Source organism: Babylonia areolata, chromosome 25 (assembly GCF_041734735.1).
Source record: "Babylonia areolata isolate BAREFJ2019XMU chromosome 25, ASM4173473v1, whole genome shotgun sequence".
Taxonomy (NCBI): Eukaryota; Metazoa; Mollusca; class Gastropoda; order Neogastropoda; family Buccinidae; genus Babylonia; species Babylonia areolata.
In genome coordinates this window covers 13,533,175-13,543,174 of record NC_134900.1, presented here as the reverse complement: position 1 = coordinate 13,543,174, position 10,000 = coordinate 13,533,175, and positions in this window count along the sequence as shown.

Below are 10,000 nucleotides of genomic sequence, written 5' to 3'. Positions count from 1 at the left end.
TCCCATGTAGGCAGCCACACTCCGTTTTCGGGGGGTAGTTTCAGTTTCAATTTCTCAAGGGGGAGCCGCTGCGTTCTGACGAACCCATAAAGGCTACACCACATCTGCTGTGCAGATGCCTGACCAGCGGCTTAACCCAACGCGCTTGGTCAGGCCTTGAGTGCATGTGGAGTGATGGCCTAGAGGTAACGCGTCCGCCTAGGAAGCGAGAAAATCTGAGCGCGCTGGTTCGAATCACGGCTCGGCCGCCGATATTTTCTCCCCCTCCACTAGACCTTGAGTGGTGGTCTGGACGCTAGTCATTCGGATGAGACGATAAACCGAGGTCCCGTGTGCAGCACGCACTTTGTGCACCCAAAAAAATAGAACCCGTGACAACGAGAGTGTGTGTGTTGTCCTCTGGCAAAACTATGTAGAGGAAATCCACTCTGACTGGTACACAAATGCAACCATATGCATGCACTCAAGGCCTAAGCACGTTGGGTTATGCTCTTGGTCAGGCATATGCCTAGCAGACGTGGCGTAGCGTATATGGGTTTGTCCGAACGCAATAGACGGGCGCAATAGCCGAGTGGTTAAAGCGTTAGACTGTCAATCTGAGGGTCCCGGGTTCGAATCACGGTGACGGCGCCTGGTGGGTGAAGGGTGGAGATTTTTACGATCTCCCAGGTCAACATATGTGCAGACCTGCTTAGTGCCTGAACCCCCATCGTGTGTATATGCAAGCAGAAGATCAAATACGCACGTTAAAGATCCTGTAATCCATGTCAGCGTTCGGTGGGTTATGGAAACAAGACCATACCCAGCATGCCCACCCCCGAAAACGGAGTATGGCTGCCTACATGGCGGGGTAAAAACGGTCATACACGTAAAAGCCCACTCGTGTGCATACGAGTGAACGCAGAAGAAGAAGAAGAAGTCCGAACGCAGTGACGCCCCCATGAGAAGCTGAAACTGAAACTGAAACTCTCTCTCCCCCACCCCCCCACCCCCCCACCTCCCTCCCCGCGCTTGTTTTGTAGTGTGAGAGCACGAACCCTCATCCGGAAACTAAGGTCGGGGGGTCAAGGTCGTAACACGTGATAATCGTGTCCCATAATTACCACGAGAACAGCAGTGGAGGCAACAACTGCGGTCCCGACTATCTATGATTCTGTTCGTAAAATATATGTTGGATTTATTTGACTGACCAAATATTCAAAGTTGAATGGATTGGCCAATGATCTGTTATAATTTCTCCTCTCCCCTCTGTTCCCCCTCCCCCACCACCTTACCCACCATTCTTCTAAAAAAAATTTTCCTTCTTTTTTTTTTCTCTCTTTTTTTTTTTTTTTTTCCTTTGTGTTTTTCTTCTGTCAGGCCAAATACTCTGGTGATAATAAATTTAATCTCATGTTAATATTGATGTTAGCATTATTTTACTATATTATGTACTGTTTGTTTATTTGTTTTATTTCATTATTTCATTACTTACTGTTTATGAATGTTATTTGACACAAGTCATAATATGGTTCATCAGCCGTCATGATAAAACTGAAGTGCAACGTTGTGAGCACAGAATAAGCTTTAAGCTCGTTGATGCTTTTTTTGTCATTCATTGCATTGTAATCGTGTGTGTTGTTGAATAATTAAAGATTATTTAGACCAACTATCTGGGCTAAAACTGGATTATAGTGAAGAGTGACTTGCCCAGGTTACATCCCCACTCTCTCGGCCAAGAAGGTTCTTAGGGCAGTCGACGTTGGGATGGTTCCCAAAGGCCAGTTAGCCTATCTGTTTATGTACATATATATATATATATATATATATATATATATATATATATATATATATATTCTATTTGATAGATTTATGGTTGCTTATAAACAGTATTTTATTTGGAACATGTCACAATACAACACAGATATCGATGAACAGGACAAGAAGAAACTCTTATATAAACTCCTGTCATATCACATGTACATACTGAATATGTGACGGATGTCATCATAACTAGAAGACGTGAACATACATGAGTTTTGAACAAAACTAAGCTGAGATATAAATAAAGTGAAGAAAATGAATTTTAAAAAAATGAGTGGTGGAGGAAGAAGTCAATAGAGAGAGAACGAGAAGCATCAACGCTGGGGGCACAATGGTTGCTTATAAGTGGTGCCGATCAGGAAAATCCCCTTTCAGGGTTGGCTGAGAACTACATTGAATAACAACAACAACAACAACAACAAAACATCATCGTTCTTTGGAAACGTACCCCCGCCTGTGGAGGAAAAAAAAAAAAAGGTAGATAAACAAAGACACATCTGATACGTAAAGGCTAGTTACCCTCTCTCCACCGTACACAACCCCCCCCAAAAAAAGTCCCTTCTGAGAAACACCACCACTGTGGATAGGGTAGAGTGTGGTTCTTCCAAGTCATCAGGGTAGTCACCACATGCAGTGGCCTGCCTACCAAAGCTTTTAGCACACAGACTGCAGCCAGGCCTCTAGAGGAGGGAGGGGGGGAAGGGGAGTGTGGCAGGGGGGTGGGGGCGGTGGGGAGGGGGGGGCGATACGAAAAAGAGAAAAGAAGACATTACAGGTCATTGGACCGGGAAGGTGGAAAGGGGATGACGACGACGACGACATAAGAAAAAGACGGAAAGGGACAAAACTATCAAAACAAAAAAGCAAGCAAACAAACAAACAAACAACAACAAGAAAAGGGTTGGGAAGTGGGATTCTAACCCAGAGATCCCCCCCCACCTGCCCCCCAGCCCCACCCACACCCCCACACCCTCCCCCCCTACCAAAAAAGGGAAAAACAGTTTTCGCGAAATAAACATTTTAGGCTACAAGGAGTGGGGTGGAGGGGGTGGGGGAGGGGGAGGGGGGGGGAGTTCGAGCGTTTGGTTTTCCACAGCAGGTGAGGACACTATATCGAAATGCCGCCCCGCCCACCTCCCTCCTCCACACAAAAGGAATTCATATTAATTATGAGCCAAGCGCTGACATGTATTTCGATAAATGCGTTAGCTGAAAAAAAATCCCTGAGAGAGGGTGTGGTTAGTTGAAGGTGTTTTTATTAAGAGCTAAGTAGTGATATACGTCTTTGACAAGAGCATTAGGTAAAGAACGCGCGCGCGCGCACGCGCGCACACACACACACACACACACACACACTAACAGCAACAACAGTAACAAAAGAAAGAAAGAAAAAAAAAACACGTGGGGAATAGGTGAGTATTCGTTTAAACATTTTTTTTAATATCAAAAAACAAGGTGCAATACAGCGTTCAATTAAGAAGACTTGAGCAACAACAAGCATGAGCTTATATCGTGACTCGTTCATATGTAAAACAAGCAATACACAAAACGCAATGGCAAAAAATACACACATTATTTGACAATGAAAAGAAGGTTGAAGTGCAAGACAAAACTAAACTAAACAAGAAAAAACAACAACAAAAACACCAAAAAACCCAAAAAAACTATTATTACCGCAACTACCACTGACAACAACAATAATGATAATATTAATGATAATACTAATACTAACATGAGTGAGTATTTTTTCCCCCCGTGTCGTCGGCCACCTTGTTCGTCGTGTGGGTGTCGACGTCGTTTTTTACCTGACTGCAACGTGACCTACAAAGTCCCGCTGCAAGGGGTGGTGGTGAGTCCTTGTATTGTGTACCTTGGCACTGGTATAGTGAGTGAGTGGTGGACACGGATCTAGATGGCCTACTCTGACGACTGAGGGGGAAGGGCTTTGAAGTGACTGCTTTTCTTTGGGTGTGTGTGTGTGTGTTATCACAAGTAGGGACCAAGGTTTCTCCACATAACAATCTGCGTTTCTCTGTGTGTGTGTGTGTGTGTGTGTGTGTGTGTGTTTGTTCGTGTGTGTTTGTGTGTTTGTTCGTGTGTGTGTGTGTGTGTGTGTGTGTGTGTGTGTTTGTTTGTTCGTGTGTGTGTGTTTGTGTGTTTGTTCGTGTGTGTGTGTGTGTGTGTTCGTGTGTGTGTGTGTGTGTGTGTTCGCGTGTGTGTGTGTGTATGTGTGTGTTTGTGTGTGTGTGTGTGTGTTTGTTTGTTCGTGTGTGTGTGTGTGTTTGTGTGTTTGTTCGTGTGTGTGTGTGTGTGTGTGTGTGAAAAGGTGAGAGAGAGAGAGAGGTTGTGAGTGAGAGTAAGTGTGTGTGTGTGTGTGTGTGTGTGTGTGTGTGTGTGTGTGTCTGCGGAAAGGTGAGAGAGAGAGAGAGGTTGTGAGTGAGAGTAAGTGTGTGTGTGTGTGTGTGTGTGTGTAAAGTATTGGTGTATTATACATTACACACGCTCATGCATTAGCATACAAACATACATACATACCACCACCACCACCACCACCCCTACACATAAACACATTCGCACATGCATGTATACGTGTGCGCACACAGATATGCACACGAAGTCAAACACACCAGACATATACATACATGAGTACGTTCTGTTTGGATAGAAATACCACAAGCAAACCTGTCACTTCGAGAAGAGATGAATTTTTAGTCCAGAGGCGAGGGAAGGGAGAGTGTCAGAGTGAATAGGCCGAATGACTCATGTGTCAAAACTTTGTCTGGTAGTCTAATCCTTACCTGAATAGGCTGAATGACTCATGTGTCAAAACGTTTATCAGGTTGTGTAAATCCTTATCTGAATAGGCTGAATGACTCATGTGTCAAAACGTTTATCAGGTTGTGTAAATCCTTATCTGAATAGGCTGAATGACTCATGTGTCAAAACGTTGTCTGGTAGTCTGATCCTTACCTGAATAGGCTGAACGACTCATGTGTCAAAACGTTTATCAGGTTGTCTAATCCTTACCTGAATAGGCTGAATGACTCATGTGTCAAAACGTTTATCAGGTCGTCTAATTCTTACCTGAATAGGCTGAACGACTCATGTGTCAAAACGTTTATCTTACCTGAATAGGCCGAACGACTCATGTGTCAAAACGTTTATGAGGTAGTATAATCCTTACCTGAATAGGCTGAACGACTCATGTGTCAAAACGTTTATCTTACCTGAATAGGCTGAACGACTCATGTGTCAAAACGTTGTCAGTTAGTCTAATCCTTACCTGAATAGGCTGAATGACTCATGTGTCAAAACGTTGTCAGTTAGTCTAATCCTTACTTGAATAGGCTAAATGACTCATGTGTCAAAACGTTTATCAGGTAGTCTAATCCTTACCTGAATAGGCTGAACGACTCATGTGTCAAAACGTTTATCAGGTTGTCTAATCCTTATCTGAATAGGCTGAATGACTCATGTGTCAAAACGTTTATCAGGTTGTCTAATCCTTACCTGAATAGGCTGAACGACTCATGTGTCAAAACGTTTATCAGGTTGTCTAAATCCTTATCTGAATAGGCCGAATGACTCATGTGTCAAAACGTTGTCAGGTAGTCTAATCCTTACCTGAATAGGCTGAATGACTCATGTGTCAAAACGTTTATCAGGTAGTCTAATCCTTACCTGAATAGGCTGAATGACTCATGTGTCAAAACGTTGTCAGGTAGTCTAATCCTTACCTGAATAGGCTGAACGACTCATGTGTCAAAACGTTTATCAGGTAGTCTAATCCTTACCTGAATAGGCTGAATGACTCATGTGTCAAAACGTTTATCAGGTAGTCTAATCCTTACCTGAATAGGCTGAACGACTCATGTGTCAAAACGTTTATCAGGTAGTCTAATCCTTACTTGAATAGCCTAAATGACTCATGTGTGAAAACATTGTCAGGTAGTCTAATCCTTACCTGAATAGACTGAATGACTCATGTGTGAAAACATTGTCAGGTAGTCTAATCCTTACCTGAATAGGCTGAACGACTCATGTGTCAAAACGTTTATCAGGTAGTCTAATCCTTACCTGAATAGGCTGAATGACTCATGTGTCAAAACGTTGTCAGATAGTCTAATCCTTACCTGAATAGGCCGAATGACTCATGTGTCAAAACGTTTATCATGTAGTCTAATCCTTACGTGAGTAGGCCGAACGACTCGCGTGTTTGAAAGGGAATTGATATGTAACGCTTCACACCTGAGCTCACCATCATATATTATCATTATTTTCAAGGATAATCATAACACAAAACATATCAGTGACATCATTGTCGATGTCATCATCGTCGTCGCCGTCGTCGTCGTCGTCGTCGTCGTCATTCCTTCTCATTCACCCTCTCATCCATACGTCTTGGTCATCTTTGTCCTCGTCTTCTTTTTATTGGTGTTGTTATTGTTCTCCTCCCCCTCCTCCTCCCCCTCCTGCTTCTTCTTCTTCTTCCTCTTCTCCTCCTACTCCTCCTTGTTGTTGTTCTTCTTCTACTCCTTCTTTTTCTCCTCCTCCTCCACCTCCTCCTCCTTCTTCTTCTTCTACTTCTCCTCCTCCTCCTTCTTCTACTCCTCCTCCTCCTTCTTCTTCTTCTCTTCTTAGTCTCCTTAATCAATCTCCTCCTCCTTCTCCTTCTCCTCCTTCTTCTTCTTCTTCTTCTTCTTCTTCTTCTCCTTCTTCTTCCTCTTCTCAGTCTCCTCAATCAATCTCCTCCTCCTCCTTCTTCTTCTTTTTCTTCTTCCTCTTCTCCTCCTACTCCTTCTTCTTCTTCCTCTTCTCATTCTCCTCAATCACTCTCCTCCTCCTCCTTCTTCTTCCTCTTCTTCTTCTCCTTCTTCTTCCCCTTCTTCTTCCTCTTCTCAGTCTCCTCAATCAATCTCCTCCTCCTCCTTCTTCTTTTTCTTCTTCCTCTTCTCCTCCTAGTCCTTCTTCTTCCTCTCCTCCTCCTCCTCCTTCTTCTTCTTCTTCTTCTTCTTCTCAGTCTCCTCAATCAGTCTCATCATCCTCCTTCTTCTTCTTTTTCTTCTTCCTCTTCTCCTCCTACTCCTTCTTCTTCCTCTCCTCCTCCTTCTTCTTCTTCTTCTTCTTCCTCTTCTCAGTCTCCTCAATCAATCTCATCCTCCTCCTTCTTCTTCTTTTTCTTCTTCCTCTTCTCCTCCTACTCCTTCTTCTTCCTCTCCTCCTCCTCCTTCTTCTTCTTCTTCCTCTTCTCATTCTCCTCAATCACTCTCCTCCTGCTGCTTCTTCTTCCTCTTCTTCCTCTTCTTCTTATTTTGTTTCCAGTTCCAACGTAATTCAGATAGAGCTATTGTCCCAAAGCCTAAAATTGATTTATTTAAGATGAGTCTCTCATTTAATGGAAGCATCGAATGGAACATGCTTCCAAAGACATGTCGTCAAATTTCAGCCATATCTCTCTTTAAAACTAAGATAAGAATATTTCTATTCGATACATTTGATTAACCTACTCGCGGTCTTTTGCAAATGCTTGCTTGTACTCAGTCCACTAGCTGCCATGCCATGATGAATGAAAAATTGAATGTATGTGTATGTGTGAACAGTAAGTGCGTGTGTGTGTTTGTGTGTGTTTGAGTGTGTGGGCGTGAATGTGTACGTATGTCTTTGTTTGCTTGTTTTATAATTGTGTGTGTGTGTGTGTGTGTGTGTGTGTGTGTGTGTGTGTGTGTGTGTGTGTGTAAGTACGTATGTACATGTAATGTACCAATTGTTCCAGTTTTTCATCGCTTTGTTACCTTTAATAGACTATTCAAGTTCCTATTCTTATTCGTCGTTCTTATTATTTTATTTTATTTCAGTTTATTTCTTTATTTTTATGTTTTGTGTCGTTCGTTCTTTATTTTTTTTATGTTTTGTGTCGTTAAATGGGCAGAATTGTAAAAAGGCCTTTACTGTGCCTAATTCTTTACCCATTAAAGATTCAATCAATCAATCAATCTTCTTCTTCCATGGCTCTTCTTTCTTCTTCCCCTTCTTTTTCTTCTCCCCACCCCCCCTTCTCCCGACTCTTCTCTTCATTATCCATTCTTTCTCTCTCTCTCTCACTCTCTCTCTCTCTCTCTCTCTCTCTCTCTCTCTCTGTGTGTGTGTGTGTGTGTGTGTGTCATTATCGCTAATGATTATCAGTGTAGCATTTTTCCTTATTTGTTCGCACCCTTTCCAATGGGTCATTGGCCTTTTTTTTTTTCTTTTTTTTTTTAATCTAATATAACATTCAGTTCTGTTCTCTTTCTAGTCTCTCTTTCTAGTCTCCCCCAACTTCCCCCGCTCCCCCCCTTCCACCCTCCCACCCTTCACCCCCCCCCCCCACGCCCCACCCCCCCGCCCCGCCCCTCCTCCCTTGACCCATTTCCTCTCCCTGATACAAACCTGACCTCCACTCTTGGCCCACATCCCACACTTATCTTTCTGTGTTGAATAGATACTGTTCTTTTGGAGGAACGGGTGTGTGTGTGTGTGTGTGTGTGTGTGTGGAATTGTGCCGGTCCAGCCCAATGATGATGATAGCTCCATCTGCACTTATTATTATATAATCAGCGGATCAGCCAACAACAGCCGGGCACTTGAGAGAGAGAGAGAGAGAGAGAGAGAGAGGTGAGACAAACAGCGCCCCCCCCCCCCAACCCCCCCCCCCCCCCCCCCCCCCCGCCAATCAGAATGCAGTACGCGGTCGTTTTAGAGACCAGGAAGAGACCTTGGTGACAAGGCTGTTTTTTTGTTTTTGTTTTTTTTTTCTTCTGTTCTTCTTTCTTTCTTTGTCTCTGTCTGTCTGTCTGTCTGTCTTTCCGTCTGTCTGTCCATTGTCTTTCTGTCTGTGTTTGTCTGTCTGTCTTTCGAACATGCACAAATAATTTCTTTCTCTGTCTCTTTGTGTGTGTGTGTGTGTGTGTGTGTGTGTGTGTGTGTGTGTGTGAAGCACGCAGACGCTCATGCACGTGTTTTACACACGCACGCACGCATACGCGCACGTGCACATGCTCGCACGCACACACACGCGCGCACGCGCACAAACACACATACACACACACACACACACACACACACAGACGCACTGGATTGTGCGCGTTCATGCACAGAAAGAGAGTGGAGAGAGAGCGAAAGAGAAAGATAGAGTGTGTGTGTGTGTGTGTGTTCGAATTAGAGATGACATCATATCCAGGCAAAATGAGGTCACAATATCAACACATTATTCGCACTGGAGATATAATCATCATGTTCACATGTACCTTTCAAAACCATCACAGCACCCCGCGCCCCTAGCGTAGAGCGACATGCCTTATTTCGTTCCAAAGCTTTTGATAAACTCGCTGAGTGTTGTCCTCTGGCAAAATGATGTAGATTAACTCACTCAGTACGGCCAGTCCTCTCTTCTCCTCTACACAGACCCCTCGGATGTCCAGTGGGTGTCTCAATGACCCAACCTTTAGCTTCCATCGTCAGAATTGTGGTATTCTTTGTCAACATTCACCTCTTCAGTATAAGAGCCTTCCGCTTGCAATATTTTGATGATGGTAATTGGGGTGAAACGCTGTTAACGTCGTCTCTTTCGCCGTTCGTATGGAGAGAGTTAAATCAGCTCTGATAGCTACTCACATTCATACGCATGCACTCAAGGCCTGACCAAGCGCGTTGGGTTAAGCCGCTGGTCAGGCATCTGCACAGCAGATGTGGTGTAGCGTTTACGGGTTTCGTCAGAACGCAGCGGCTCCCCCTTTAGAAATTGAAACTGAAACTACCCCCCCGAAAGCGGAGTGTGGCTGCCTACATGCCGGGGTTTAAAACGGTCATACAAGTAAAAGCCCACTCTTGAACATACGAGTGAACGTGGGAGTTGCAGCCCACGAACGAAGAAGAAGAAGAAACTGAAACTGAATTCCGTAACAGGGATACAGTTTTCAGAAGGCTGAAGTTCAGGCACTGTGACGTGTGATCATCAAAACAAAATTTAAAAACAGTAACTGGTGGTGTCAAATCAAAGGTACCTTAATTAAGATGAAGATAAAAACAATGTTTCGAGTCTTATAAAAAAAAAATTTTAAATCTTTCTTTGATTTTTTTCACCACCTGCATTTTGCATTCGTTATCAGTTATTTCGCTTGTTAGATTAGCGATTTCTCTTTTACGAAGTCTATTGAATGGT